The sequence below is a fragment of the Carassius auratus genome, unplaced genomic scaffold (genome assembly GCF_003368295.1).
Source record: "Carassius auratus strain Wakin unplaced genomic scaffold, ASM336829v1 scaf_tig00217850, whole genome shotgun sequence".
Taxonomy (NCBI): Eukaryota; Metazoa; Chordata; class Actinopteri; order Cypriniformes; family Cyprinidae; genus Carassius; species Carassius auratus.
The window spans coordinates 50,041-66,620 of record NW_020529273.1 but is presented as its reverse complement, the minus strand read 5'-3'; the positions used below and the strand labels follow the sequence as shown (position 1 = coordinate 66,620).

At 39.6% G+C, this 16,580-nt stretch overlaps 1 pseudogene; it reads right to left on the bottom strand.

The window, feature by feature from the left end:
* Positions 1-3,522: 3,522 nt before the first annotated feature.
* LOC113103683 (nuclear pore complex protein Nup98-Nup96-like) overlaps positions 3,523-16,580 on the bottom strand; it is a 41,064-nt pseudogene continuing 28,006 nt past the window's right edge.

Here is a 16,580-nt window from a genome sequence, read left to right as displayed (position 1 = left end):
ATACGTGGTGACGTCACCGCAGCATCGAAGTGACCTATGAAAGGGAACAGAAAGAACTACTGGTGATCTGGAAACCGATGCAACCGGTTCTTGACTCGTGAACGAGTCATTATCTGGCTCGGCTCGGTGTTCATCTCTCTCTTCACAGCAGTTCAGTCAGCACGCGCAGTCTTCTTAATCGCTTGATTCGCTCAATAATGTGCCAGCTTCATCAAACCTGCCATCTACAGTTCTGGCAGTGGTAATGTGGGTAACGAGTAATGATGCAGCACATAACAAAAATAACGGAGTAAAAGTATTAAACTCATCGAAAATATGTACTGAAGTAAAAGTGGAAGTAGGGGAAAAAAATAATACTCTAGTAAAGTACAGATACCGCCTTTTAGTACTTAAGTACAGTAGTGAAGTAGTTCTACTTCGTTACTATACATCTCTGTTAAAGAGTTATTCTATTATTTCTTAAGATTAAGAAACTGAAGCCTTCGCCTTCTTTTTCTTGAGTATCAAGAACACAGGAACACTTAACAAGTGTAACATTGTAAAGTAACAATTATTTTATGGCATTATTTTCCAAAATAACAAGTGTTATTGGTGTTTAGTCACAGTATTAAACACCCACTGGGGTAGCTGGGGTCAACGGGGCCCCGGTGAAGGTTGAACCAGTGGGCCCTGTTTGAAATTGTTTAATTTGGATGTTCGTTCATTTTTATTTATTTTTGCTATTTATACATGTTTAAGTTTTTTTCAAGTTTGCAGGTGTCAAGGTACAGAAACCGAATAATTAAATGTAAAATAGCACTGGATAGTCTTTAATGTAAAAATGAAATATACAATCAAATCAGACACCTTGAACATTTCTCCTTTATTACTTTATTTGCTATTGCTTCTAAAATGGTTATAAAATATGACAAGAACTTAGAGTTAAACTCTGTCAGAACAAATTTGTCTTGATAATGTCATAACTTTGATAGAAATCTACATAATCAACCAAAACTACAGACAACTGTTATTATGACAATATTTATACAACTATCAATACTTTGTTGACCAATTACCAAGCAATGCTTCATTTTGTTCAGACTGTGGTGTGAAAAGCTTTCATTAGCAATTCAGAAAAAAAAAAACACATAAGCAATGCATGGTGCTTTATAAGGTGCTGAATATTTTTTGTTCCCAATTTTATATATAGATAGATATATAAAACATTTATATCTATCTATTTCACTAATAGTTCACTGCATGAAGATTATTTGGGTATAATATGTCACAGTTTGCTTATACTCACTTACATAAATGTATTAGTGTCCTTTACCTACTAATAAAATATGTATATCAAAAGCTATATCTGGAGTCTGGATAATTTTTGGTTTGACTGTGCATAAGTTCTTGTTAAAACTACAAAGTAATGAAGTCAAGAGCAGTGAGTGATTTTTCTTTCATTTTCTTGGATTAACATTACAGCAGCTAGTAGCTAATTAGGCATGGTCACTTTAAGAGACGATCAACGCATCTTTTCCCTCAACTGTTTACTTTCACTTAAGAAATAACTGACAAATAAATACGTTTTTTCGAGCATACTTTCCAAGGCGGGTATTTTGACATATTTTGTATGCATTTGTCGGCACAAGAGCAAAAAGAAGCGAATTCGGTGTACAAGCGTTTTGAGACCCCTTTCTCAGCGTGAACCCTGAACACCTGAACACCGTGGTACTGAATCGGGCTCTTTCACATCCTTTTGTTTGTTCAACACTGCGATTAGTATTTGTTGGTTCATGTGCAGGAGGTACTGTCCGTGATACGCGGCTCTCTCTCTCTCCACACCGAACACAGTGCGCGAGTAACCAGCTACTCAGTTCAGCTTTTCTGCGTCTTGTGTTTTGGCTGCTTGATACCGATTGTTAGCGACGGGCTTGAGCCAGCTACTAAATGCACCATCTTCGAGCCATAGATCCATAAAGGTCTATTTTCCCATTGTGATAGCCAGGATGATTTCAATTAATCTAAGCAGTGACTCAGTATGATACAGTATGTTCGGAGTTCACGCGGGTTTCTGTGAAAGTCCTTCTGACAAGTCTGTATGCTGCTGCATGGACCTTGTAGTTCTGGAACGCTGTGATACCAGTGTGATACCAACCAGATTCCTTATACAGAACTACAACAGGTGAAACAAATGAATGCCATTGCCCCTGGGAGCGCATTTTGATGGAAGAACAAATTAATGGACTAGCATATCAATTTAATATGTGGCTAAATGTTTTTTATGACCTTGTATGGAAAAACCAGACGTTTTTATGACTTTTTATGGCCTTAAATTATTATTGTTAAATTTATGACATTTTATGACCCCGCGGATACCTTGTAGATTAAAGACCCACCTCTTTAACCTGGCTTACACATAACATACTAATATGCTTTTAATATCCAAATCCGTTAAAGGATTTTTAGGCTGCATTAATTAGGTAAACCGGAACTGGGAACACTTCCCATAACACCCAATGTACTTGCTACATCATTGGAAGAATGGCACCTACGCTAATATTTGTCTGTTTCGCTCTTATTCCGAGGTCACTGTAGCCACCAGATCCAGTCTGTATCCAGATCAGAGGGTCACTGCAGTCACCCGGATCCAGTACGTATCCAGACCAGATAGTGGATCAGCACTTAGAAAGGACCTCTACAGCCCTGAAAGACAGTGGAGACCAGGACAACTAGAGCCCCAGATACAGATCCCCTGTAAAGACCTTGTCTCAGAGGACCACCAGGACAAGACCACAGGAAACAGATGATTCTTCTGCACAATCTGACTTTGCTGCAGCCTGGAATTGAGCTACTGGTTTCGTCTGGTCAGAGGAGAACTGGCCCCCCAACTGAGCCTGGTTTTTATCAAGGTTTTTTTCTCCATTCTGTCACCAATGGAGTTTCAGTTCCTTGCCGCTGTCGCCTCTGGCTTGCTTAATTGGGGTCACTTCATCTACAGCGATATCGTTGACTTGATGGCAAATAAATGCAGAGACACTATTTAACTAAACAGAGATGACATCACTGAATTAAATGATGAACTGCCTTTAACTATCATTTTGCATTATTGACACTGTTTTCCTCATGAATATTGTTCAGTTGCTTTGACTGAATGTATTTTGTTTAAAGCGCTATATAAATAAAGGTGACTTGACTTTACTCTACTGACTGTTTGGGCTCCAGGCCGACCACCTGCTCCATATGTACTTTAAATGGACTTTCAGTGATCCTGGTATGATGCAACAATAGGAAAAATGTTAGAAAAATGTTGCTGCACTTTAGTTGTGCGTGCACTAATAAGACATGGAAAGCTAAACAGTTTGCTTTTAAAAGGTTTGGGTAAGAAACCAAATCCCATGATCTCTGCTGACTGCTCCTTAATTGCTTTTGTGAGACTAAGTTGATCTCCACAGTGCACCAGTGTCTAGTTGGGACCCCAGCCCACTCTGAAAGATCGCCCTCTGAACAAAGCAGCCTCCATCAGCAGGTGACCCTTTCCTAGAGTTATAGAGCTCTCCAGAGGTACAAAACTTTAGGGGAAACAACATCCTGTATGAGCTTTGAAGAAGAACTATGCTCTTGAAACAAATCGCATTCATCATCCTCTGCAAAGAGAGACCTTCATAATCTGTATAGAAAACAAATCAAATTTGATTAAAACAACAGAAAATGATGGGTTTCTAAACAATGACTCAATTACACCCACACTACCTGTAAGGTATGAGGGTTGATGCCCATTGAGGAAGTAATCTGACTTGATGCAGATAGAGGCTCATGCTCGGCCGGAGTCTCAGATCTCAGCTTGTTCTCCTCCAGAGTTCTCTCTCCATCCTCCTCACCCAAAACACTGCCTGCCGGTTGCTCTTGAGTAACGTTAGCCATGTCACTGTCCAACTCCCAACACATGGCTGAGCAGCTCAAGAACTGCTATACTCTATACACATGCATACAAAGAGATCAAGTCAAGACTTCAATCTTGATCTGAGTATAGAGTACAGTCAAAACTAAAACTTGTTTTCCATCCCCATCAGACCACTTCAGCAATGATAATGTAGACAGTAGACAAAGCAAACTTTCAAACAATTACATTTTTACCTAAATAATTTGACAGGATCAAGATTCTAGCTGCTGCCTATTCAAAACATTGCCATGAAAGCATTGGGTAGCCATGAAATGTCCTGATACGAACATTTTCTCTTTATTTATCAATAAAATACATGAAAAAAAAAATCAAAAATCAAACCACACACTGCCACCCATACGTTTCACTGCTATACTTCCAACTAAAACAATCTTAAACCTCCATGTAATGCTTAATATTATAATTACTGCATGTGATGTTACTTACATCACCTACTAAAAGTAAATCTAAAATTCAAATGGTCAAACAAACTTTTTGCTTGTGTTCCACTATTATCATAACATACAAACATAATTCATATTTTGTCAAAGAAAAAAGAAACCAAAGCATAATGCCTGACTGGATCTTATTTCACACAAAACATTCAAACAGAAACACTCTTGTATTTTAATTATGTGTAAACAAAGCAATATTTTCATTAAAGAAATTGTAACAATTTAAATTTAATTGAAAATGTAAAGTATAGTCTTTACACTTTAAGCACCTGCTAATCACAGCTGCAAAAAAATAAAATACAGTCAGCTTTACAAACTATAAATATTAGATAAAAGGCAACTCCCTTTGTTATATAAACTTTCTCTGTAAACTCTTAATATTTAAGATGTGGCACAGAATTTTAATAACTTCCAATATCTTGGCATTATTACTGAATAGCATTTGAACCACTAAATCTCTTTGCTCTCTCCCCGCAGCTAGTGTTGATCTGGACTGCGGGTAGCACAGCAGGTTTGAATGAATTTGAGAGGCCCCCGAAGACCAATGTATGTCAGACCCAGTGTGTTCCTCAGTCTACCTGAGCCTGTGGTGCCATCTGCTGCTGGGTCAGTGAAAGCTGTGGGATCCCAGGTGGAACACCGGTCTTCAACTTCTTCACGTCTTGTTTGGTGAGGGGGGGGGGTGTGGGGTTCCTCTTCTTCATCAGATTCCTGGAGTCCATACTTTGAGAAGTGGGCCACCTGTAGAGGAGATTTTGGTTACATTCTAAAGATTTACACATGACAACAGCTGACTATATAATACAAGATCAGTCCGAAAATAAAATGTGGATTGAATATGGAGCAGTAAATGGAACGTGGAGTAGACATTCATACCTCAAAGACCCAGGAGCCAGTTTCGGGTCTGTATTCCAAGAAGCGTGCACCCTGTTTACGTGAGGCTGCCTCAAGCCGGCCCTCGTAGTTCATCTCAGTCAGCCTATCTGAACTCTTAATCTGAGAGCATGTTGTCTTGTCATTAGGCCACACACCATCTAGAGTCACCTCAGCACGTCTGCATGTTACAAGAAACAAAATACATTGGAACAATTAGCAGAAACTCGACCAAAGTGGTTGAAGATGCAAAAGCAATTCATGCACAACTACCGGTTTAGTCCCTCTCCAACAGAAGGCTTGTCTTTGTCATCGGGGTACACAATTATTTCCTTACGCCTGAAGTGCACAATCTCATCCAGGTTCATGTTGCTGAGATTCACCTCACGAGAGAAGAAAACTGATCCATTGTCAGGGTTGGCAAGGGAGGAACTCAAGTGCAGACAGGGATCACAACACACAGGATTTATTTAATACAAAAAAGGGAAAACAAAACCCACGAGGGGGAAAACAACAGCTAGGGCGGAAACTAAACAACTTAACAGGACAGGATTGACATGACAAACAAACTCTTAACACTAACTACAACCAAACACTCACGGTAATACAAGGACTTCAGAGGTACAGCACAATCACAAATGTGGAACAATCTCAGTGGAACAATCTCAGTGGAACAATCTCAGTGGAACAATCTCAGTGGAACAATCTCAGTGGAACAATCTCAGTGGAACAATCTCAGTGGAACAATCTCAGTGGAACAATCTCAGTGGAACAATCTCAGTGGAACAATCTCAGTGGAACAATCTCAGTGGAACAATCTCAGTGGAACAATCACATATGAGGTACAACCACAATGAACCGACGCAAGACAGAGCACACTAGGAGATCTAAATAGGGGGAACAATTAAGACACGACAGGTGACACAGATAGGACAATCACGACAAGACTATGATAACAAGGGGGGCGGGGCAAGGGAACGAGACAACACAAGCACATGGCCCAAAGACAAGGCCATGTGCTTGTACACAAAACACGGGTCTGCCATGATCCTGCCTCAAGACTAGGAAAAATCAAGGACACGAGGGCAGAATCATGACATCCATAGCCTGCAAAAAAACACATTTTTGTCATGCTCCACTCATATACTACTTATAATATAATTTGTTCTTACACAATGTAGCATTTCAATACTTTTACCTTTCCTGCCAACAGTGAAGTTCTCCACAATACACTCGCCATTCTCATTTAACATCCTTCCCAGCTCTTCCATTGATGGGATGGTGTAGTAGCCCATACGGGTAAGCACTATACCTGAGAGGACAAAAACAGCTCAGAAATAAGAGTTGTAGATCATCAAATACAGTGTGTTTTAAAGGGGGGGTGAAATGCTATTTCATGCATACTGAGTTTTTTACACTGTTAAAGAGTTGGATTCCCATGCTAAACATGGACAAAGTTTCAAAAATTAAGTTGTACATTTGAAGGAGTATTTTTGTTCCAAAAAAACCTCTTCCGGTTTGTCACAAGTTTCGGAAAGTTTTTTTCGAGTATGGCTCTGTGTGACGTTAGATGGAGCGGAATTTCCTTATATGGGTCCTAAGAGCGCACGCTCCAGTATAGCAGAGCACTGAGAGGCTGAGCACAGCCTGATCAGAGCAAGAGCGTCGCGAAAAGTCACAAAAGAAGTGTGTTTTTGGTTGCCAGGGCAAGACAACCCTGCACAGATTACCAAAAGAGAAACAGCATTAAGGGACCGGTGGATGGAGTTTATTTTTACAGAGCATCAACGGAGATGTGCAAGTGTTTTTGTTTGTTCCCTGCATTTCGGATTGCACATCGTTTATTTCTTAAGGATAATGCAGTCCCAACGGAAAAGGGTCACGATCGTGTGTTGGAACCGCAGGCGGTGAGTAAAACTGCTTCAAATATCTCTGTGTTGTTAACTTAGCTATCAGCCCTTAAGCACATCAAGTAAACAACATGCGATGTTGTCATCAAACTGCACTTTCCACATGTACAGCTTAAAAAAAAAAAAAAAAAAAAAAAGACGATATAAAGTGGAACTTAGTCATTTTCCAAAACCGCTAAGCAAATATATACAGTTTCAGTACATACCACATAGCATACCGCCTTTGCTGATGCTGCTCTTGTTAAATTTCAGCCTCTGGATCTGTGTCACAGCTTCCACATGCTCTCAACTCAAAAGCCTACTGGGGCTCGTGATTCTTTAGCTCCGCCCACACGTCACGCCTCTGGGTGAGGAGGTTTCTGAGCCTCTAGCTCCTCATCTCTCTCCTCCTGAATAGAATCCTCTACCAGGGAGATGTCCTCACTGCTGGCCTCCAAGCCATTGCGATGACTGGCAGTTCCCCGCATGTTGAACTCCGAGATTGTGTCCTGTAACAAGGGGCTCGGCTGGGAGTGTTGAATTGGTTTGGTGATCGGATTGGTGTAGAACTTGGAGACCTCCAGATCATCCTCCTCACTTCGCTCCACAGTTACCTCTCTGGTCTCTCTTTCATCTCTAATCAGACTGAAGTATGACAGGAAAACCTTAAAATATATGGTTAGATCTTTACCAACTTCAGCAGTAGGGCTGTGACGGTGGCTGATTTTTTACCACCGCGGTAGTCATGGCGCGGTGTTGAAAAATAAATAAATAAATAAATAAATAAATAAATAAATAAATAATAATAATAATAATTATTATTATTATTATTATTATTATTATTATTATTTTTATTTATATATATATATATATATATATATATATATATATATATATATATATATATATATATATATGTTTCAAAATTTGCTCGTTAACGATGGCGATAATTTTTTTTAGTTTAACGCATTCAAAATATTTAACGTAGGGGACTATGGTTGGCCACCCCACTCACAACTGCTGATACTGTCACTTTTTCTCATGACAAGAAGCAAATTTATTCTGTCTCAGAATGACTGAACAGGAGACGTTTCGGACACGCGCTCCACTTCACTTTAGCATCAGGTGCAAGTTAAGCAAGCGCGGAAACGGTCCTGTGATCAAAGCGCGCTTCCTTTGTGCGTATTGTTTCATATCAAACCGCGAAATAAACTATGTGCAAGCAGTGTTGTGGTCAGTTAAGTCATGGAGTCACCAAAAATTACTGATTAAAGCTGCCTTAAACTGTGCATGCATGTAATATATGTTATATACAGAATATATTTATATGTATGCACATGTCTCTGAAATCAGCCCAGCACTGTCTCACTCATCTCAACACACCCTATTTAACTCCATCAGTGAAAGCCGCCTGCAAATCACTAAAATAAATATCAAGTAAATAATACAGTAGCCTAAATAAGAAAGTTAAATACACCCTGTCTAACAGACGCAAGTGACGCAGCATGAAAAAATACTCATTATAATCAGTGATGCTACACTGGATGCAGCATGACACGACATTATAAATCCCCTGTCCGGTCTGTGAGGTACTGACACAGAGTTCAAATGTCCTGTAAACACTAGACAGACTAAACCTGTTGCAACGTGGTGTTTGAGGTAACTTGTGAATTACCGTAGACTTAGAATTTGCAACTATTACAGTTATTACACTTCTATACAAAACTTTGTATTATGCTTGCTATAGAGTGTGTGAGACGTCACGTGCACTACCGCCGGTGGCAAAAGACAACTGTCATGAACCTATTCAGCAGTTGATAATAGTGTTAACTTACCTGAGCCCATTTTGTGGGTACTCTGAAGGGGAGGCCAAGTCATCAGCCTCTCTGTTCACAGAGTTGTTATACAGACTGCTGTTATTCAGATTCTTCAAAACAAGCTTCTTTATGCTCTTCCTAAAACAAAACATACAGACAGACACACTTTAATTAGTGCACTACAACTTGAGCTATATGCACAAGAGTAGCTGGAGTTAAGTCAGGTTCTTACCTAGACATGAAGGCTCCATTATTAAGAGAGGGTTCATCATCATCAAGTCCATCAAAGAGCTGAGATTTGGATTAGCCAGATGAGGACAGAGCTTTGGGACGAACACGGATGGCAGGACGAGGGGTAAGTTTGTACTGAGTAGGGGTAGTCAGGGCTTTCTGAGCAGCTGGATTTGTGGGCTTTAGAAGCTAATGATGAAGAAGATATGTTAGCAGTGCATGTACTGTGCTAAATGTTAAGAAACAAGTTGTCTTTTAGTGAGCCACTCACTAATCTTTTCAAATAACCAAAACATATAAGTACTACGTAAACTGTAAAATCAAACCTCTTCCTACTTCTTGGGGTCTGATAGTGGATTTCTGAAGAGGGGTGAGTCTCCAAAAGGAGAATAGGCCAATGCATTGATCTGCTGTTGGAGGACGGCCTGCTGCACAGCTGATGCATTGGGGTCAGTCAAAGCTGAGAAGAAAACACAGTATACCAGTTATTTATTTTACATAATTTCAAAGAGATCCGTCTCACATGAAGTACTCAATTTAAAATTATTACAACCAGTTACAGGAATTAAGTCACTTATGAAGCAATTTCACTGACCCACAGGCTGTTGAGGAGCACCAAAATTCAGAGTGTTGGCACCGGTGTTAAAGCCTCCAGTCCCAAAGGTGCCCACTGACCCCAGGGTGGAGCCTAGCTTGCTCTGGTTGTTCCCAAACAATGATGTCTGGCCAGTTCCAACAGCTGAAAATACAGACTAATACTTAGAAGCCATGTTTTCATTCTTACAATAACAAATGACAACAAAAATCATGCACCCTAAAACATACCTCCTCCAAAGCCAGTTCCCAGTCCTGTTCCCAGGCCCGTCAAAGCAGTTTTGTTCCCAAAGAGACCCCCACCAGTACCAGTTGCACCAAATCCTAAAAAATATACCAGCATTGACATTTAAGAAGAAATATATTGACATTTCTAGGATAGATCTAAGTGCATACTGGTGACATACTGGTGAAATGAAGCCCATCACTTTCACCACCAAAACTGAAAATGAATTTTATCACAGCAAATACTAGTCAGCATTAACAAAGACTTACCAAAGGTTGAGGTGTTCGTGTTAGTCCCTAGAGTAAGTGTAGGCTTATTTGCAAACAGACCAGTGCCTGTTCCAAAGGAGGGTGCGCTAGCGGTGGTGGTGGTGGTGCCAAATCCAGCAGGCTTATTGCCAAAAAGATTCTGTGAAATAAAGAGAACAAGTTAAACATTTAGAAAAACAAGGCAAAAAAATCTAACTTACATTGGAACATGTTGAAGATCTAAAAATGGACTTTTGAAAAATACAGAAAGCTAACTGTAGCCTCTCCAAAAGTCACCTGTGTACCCACATTCCCAAAGCCGGTGTTAGTTTGGCCGAAAATTCCTGTGCCAAATCCCATGGCCGTACTTGTGTTAGTGTTTCCAAACAGTCCTCCAGCCTGAGAGGCAGTTGTGTTGCCAAACAGACCCTTATAAAAAAAATGGATTAAACAAAGAATTAACCTGATGTTAGACTTAAAAGATCAGTTAAGAATATTTTGAAAATCAGTGTAGACATTTACTACACCTGCTGGAACTCACCATGCTGCTGCTGTTGCCAAAGGAGAAAGTGTTATTTTGGGTGGTGGTAGCTGAGCCAAATGGTTTGAAGAGACTGGAACCTTGCTGCTGCTGTTGCTGCTGCGGCTGGCCAAACAAACTTCCTGTGGTTGTACCAAAGTACCTGCAGTGCAAACACTTGGCACATAAAAAAAACAAAAAACAACAATTGAGGTACAACCACTTACTTGTGCCAAATGAGGTCTTGTTCTGGCCAAAGCTGAAGCCATTGTTCGGAGTTGAGGGTCCAAAGAGTCCAGTGCCAGTACTGGGAGTAGCTGTTGCTGCGGCTCCAAAGAGACCACCTGTGCCAGCTGCCATGGGGTTGGAAGGACCCTTCCTTCCTGCCTGATAATCCTCAAGCCTTAATTCCTAAGATCAAGGAAAGAATGGTATATTTCTTTCATCATGGCTTGAAATCCTTAAAACTCTAGCAACATATTGGTTTCATATTTTGTTCTCTCTATACAGTTTATCAAAGAACCCGACAAACCGTGCTTGACAATGTTTTCAGCAGGCTGCCAAATACTAAAACAACGATCACAAAAAGAGAAATCAACCTACCTCTAAGGATTTGTTCTCATATTCCTTCATGGCAGTTATACACTGGTGTTTGGTGTTGATGCTGGTTGTCACACCTCCTTTAACCATTGTGTCACTCCCAGTTGGTGGCTGGAGCAAAACACAAAAGATTTTGGTTAAAAACCATGTATGAAAAAACAGGTAGCTAAATAACCAGTATGAAGAAGAAAAAGTATAATAGTTTCTAAACAAACATTGAATTTGATTGTTGTGCCAGGTGGAGCAGCAGTGAAATTTGATGACCCAAACAAAGATCCTGATGTTCCTCCAAAAGGGTTGGATGTTGTGTTGGTTGTCCCGAATAATCCACCGCTACTGGTGCTGGTACCAAAAGCTGAAAATCATTTCAAAGTTACTTAGGTCCATTATGTTGGAGCTATTTTAATCCAAGACATTACTGCTACAACAAATCAAACAATGTATAGCTACACAGGAATGCTGTAGGAGACTTACTGCCAAAAGTGGCTGGTTTGTTGGCACCAAAGGCATTATTCTGCTGTGAAAACAATCCTCCACCTCCAGTGTTGGTGCTTCCAAAAAGGCTGTTTGATGTGCCACTGGTGGCACCAAACCCAAACCCACTACTGGTGGAGGATGTTACAGGCTGACTGAAGGTGCTTGAACCAAATAGACCACCTTGAGGACAAACACAAATATTTCAATACAAAATCACACTGATGCCCAAATACAACATTCTAATGGGAACACTAATTTCTTATGTGATAACACATCAGTTTGTAATGAAATATTTCCTCAAAACTGGGGATGGGCAATATGGCCTAAAATTTTTTTCACAATTTCTGGTATTTATTGCGATAACGATATCAAAGCCTTCGCATACATTTTCTTCTGTAAAATAGCAGATAATGTTATGTTTAAGTTGTGTTCCAGTAACTGTGCTGCACATCACACAACAATTATACATTAATAATTGAAATAAATTACAAGTTTAAAAGGTAAACACAGATTCTGTATTTATTTATACTTTCATGGGGCAAACAACGGCACAAATTGTGCAAACAGCAAAAGTAACAATTCCAACAATGTCTTCGGGTGGGTTTCAAAATGATAAGAGTGCAACTGCAAATAAAACCTAATTAAGCAACAAGCATGTTATAGTAGCCTTATAAATTAAAGAAGTTCACCATGAAACAGTCAATGACACACTCTTAGAATGTGAATAAAATACTTGTGGAACATGCTACCTACAATTAAAGTGAAAGTGACGTGACATATGGCCAAGTATGATGACCATACTCAGAATTTGTGCTCTGCACACAAAGTGCAAACACACAGCAGTGAACACACACCCGGAGCAGTGGGCAGCCATTTATCCTGCGGTGCCCAGGAAGCAGTTGGGGGTTCTGTGCCTTAAGTAGTCTAAAACTTAAGTCCTCTTAAGTTTTCAACACTATTGTCTCATGAAAGAAATTGTAAAAATATTCAAACAATGTATCAAAAGTAATGATCCCAAATATGTCTTTAGTTAGTAATACAAAATAGTGCAAAACACAAAAAAACTACCGTATTTTCCGGACTATAAGTCACACTTTTTTTCATAGTTTGGCTGGTCCTACGACTTATAGTCAGGTGTGACTTATTTGTCAAAATTAATTTGACATGAACCGAGAGAAATGAACCAAAAGAAAACATTACCGTCTCCAGCCGCGAGAGGGCGCTCTATGCTGCTCATTGCTCCTGTAGACTACACTGAACAGCATAGAGCGCCCTCTCGCAGCTGTAGACGGTAATGTTTTCTCTTGGCTCTTGGTTCTAAATAAATGCGACTTATTGTCCAGTGCGATTTAAATGTTTTTTTCCTCATCATGACGTATTTTTGGACTGATGCGACTTATACTCAGGTGCGACTTATAGTCTGAAAAATACAGTAATAAAAAACAAATCAAATTAAATTTAAATAAAAGTTCTATTAAACTGTAAACACTGATATATTTTAATTTGTAAATTTGTAAAGTGTATAAATGAGGCTGACATGAAAATGTCTGGTAGTGCAATTTATATAACATACAAATGAATTATGTGTTTCAAACAGCTTTCAAAAAGAGAACAGTGCTCACACCTAAAGATTTTTGGTCAAGAATACTAACATATCCACTGTAGTTGGTTTCAGAAGAGACCTTTGGGATGTTACTACATTTCCAGCAGTGCTGAACACCCTCTGAGGGTGTAATTGTGGCAGGAATGCAAAAGTACTTTTTCGCTAAACGTCTGATGTTAGCGAAATTCACCTTGTGTGCCTTCCACCACGTAAGGGGATTTATTTCACCATCTGCAAATGGCCCATGCAAGTAGCTGTTTGATTCAGCCTCAATTTTCTCGGTTTCAGAAACACTGATCATCTCAGCAACTTGCTTCTTGAAAAAAATTCCAAGGGGTCAGGGGATTCCTGCAGGATGGGAGTCATCTTTGCTATTAATCACGGGATTTGGACAGTACATGATAAATGGTTAACGGGAGTAGACGGGAGCGGGAATCAACCAATAACAAAGACGACAATAAAATAAAAAAGTAAATGCACCATTTTGTAGTTTCCTTTTAATACGCCTACAATGTAACGCAATTAAAAAATAACTACACGACCCAGCCGTCCCAGAAGCCATCAGTGCTTTTTGTCACGGCTTCCCGCCGGAATTCAAAGAGCAGTGATGGAGGGAGCTAACAGCCGCGGAGAAGTCGATGTGGCAAAAAATTATTTACAGCGCAAAGTCAGAAGTAATGGCATGTCTATTAAGTTCACAGAACTGGTCGGAAAGTCTGAAATATTAATTAAGTTTATGAGAGTAGAATGTGATGGTGATAGCATGATGTACGCTGCTTGTAAGACATGCTTAGTCTTAGTCAAGTAAGCAAGTGATTCAGGCACGAGCGGTCTGAAGAGGCACACTTGCAAGGCAAATTCGGGAAAGAATCAGCCAAGCATTGCTTCGTTCATCAAGCGAAAATTGCCGTCAAGTGTCAAGTCTCGTCTGACCGACAAAATTGCTTGCATGTGCAGCCAAAATCTCAGGCCCTTTGCTGTGGTAGAGGGGAAAGGCTTTACCAACATAGCACAGGAGCTGCTGGACATTGGAGCCAACTATGGAAGTAACGTGCAGGTGGAAGACATACTGCCATGTGCAAGCACAGTTTCCCGTCACGTAGAAGGGGAGTATGAGAAAATAAAACTGCTGGTCATGGAGGAGCTCCGTCAGGTATTTCACTCTGCACTATTTTTCTACATAAATTGTACCTCTCACGCAGTAGTCTGTGATCTATAGATTCTAAACCCTATACACCTGATTTTCCTTACAATTTTTAAAAGCCATAATATCTCCATATTCTAAACTGGTAATCTTTTTTACATGTAAGATATTTTGTGGCCCATTAAAAATATAATTCTTCTTTTCATGCAGACTAGAGACCATGCTGTAACCACAGACCTCTGGACAGAGGAAAGGACCAACACACACTACATCACTGTTACAGTGCATTGAATCCTTGACTGGAAGATGATAAACGGTATTCCGGCCACAAGAAAGATGGAAGGTGTTAAATCCAGTGACCACATCAGAAGGACTGTGGAGAGAATCCTTCAGGTATCTCTCTCTCTCCGTGTGTCTGTCTGTCTCTCAAATCAGATCATCTTTATCCACAAGGCATATGTAATTAATATTGCTAATTAATGATAAAATTGGGAAAAGTATGAGAACAGAGTGCAACAGTAACAACAACAAAAACATGTTTACAAGAAAAATTATACAATAAGAGAAATATATCAATAAATACAACAATAGCCATGTGTGTGTCATTGTCCCTTACTGTCATTTGCTGCTCTCTGTGTCGGAGGCAGTTCTACTTTTTTCATAGATTAAGGAAAACTTTTCATAAAAATTTCAAACTTTTAAAAATAGTTTTCATATTTTCATATCTTAGTGTCCTCCTGTGCTGATATGCATTAAACATATGTGTAAACACTGTATGTTCTGTCCTAATATATTTATAAACATTTATTGAAAAGTTCTCTGTTCAGTTACAGGACCGTTAGTCATTCAGTTTTGATGCTCCTATATTCTTTTTGCAAAGCTTTTGTGTTAGTCTTTTTTTAATCTTTTTTTAATCTTTTTTTTTTTTTTTTTACCTCACACAGGAATTTGGCATCCTGAGCAACGACACTGCTTTTTTAACGGATAATGGCTCAAATGTGGTTGCAGCATACAAGGATTATGTCCGACTCTCCTGTGCTGGCCATAATATCAACTTAATCTTAAAACATGTATTTGACCACTTGGACGAGGACAACCCAGTGCACAGCAACATCATTAAGATGTTTAAGGACGCAAAGACCCTTGTCACACACTTCAAAAGAGCAGGGTAAAATAGCATACAATTTTATGTCTTCCTGGTAAAGCTGCTTATATAATTTGAAAGAAATTAAAGTAAAATAAATAAAAAGAAGCTACTGTAATTTATACCTGCACAGGGCTTTTTTTTAACTCAATTTTAAATAAATCTCTTTTATTTAAATAAATGTTGTTTTCCCAAAAGAGAGGCCAATGAATTGTAATTTATGTCACCGTAACATCCATTTTTCTTGTGCAATTTCTTTATATTTTAGGTTGCAAAAAGCACTGGACCAGTCACTGAAGCAATCTGTGGAGACGAGGTGGAATACCAGACTAGCAATGCTCCAATCTGTTAATGATGCTCTGAGATCTGGGAGGCTGCATGACATCCTGCTTCGCCGAAACGCGCTCCGTTACCTCAACAACATAGACTGCGAACTTCTTGAAGACATCATCCAACTCCTGAAACCTTTCGATGAGGCTACCAGGCATCTCTCCACTGATCAGACACCTACCCTCCACCTTGTCCTCCCGACCAAGGCTACTCTACTGAGGGGTTTGTCGATCCAGGATGGAGACAGTGTGATTGTAAAAGAGGTAATACAATTAATTTCTAATTTTCATTTAGTTGGTGGTCATTCAAGTAGCAAACATAAGCACAGTGCAATGATGTTGCATGTATCGTCATGCTCCTCCTCCCCTAGCTCAAAGGGAAGTTAGCCCAGGCAGTGGAGATGAAATTCAAAGTCCACCTGTACCATAAGGTAGCCACAGCTCTCTCTCATTGTTCTATTAGAATCTGTCTTTTTTTCCTGAAGATCCACCCCTAGAGCAAGGAGATACG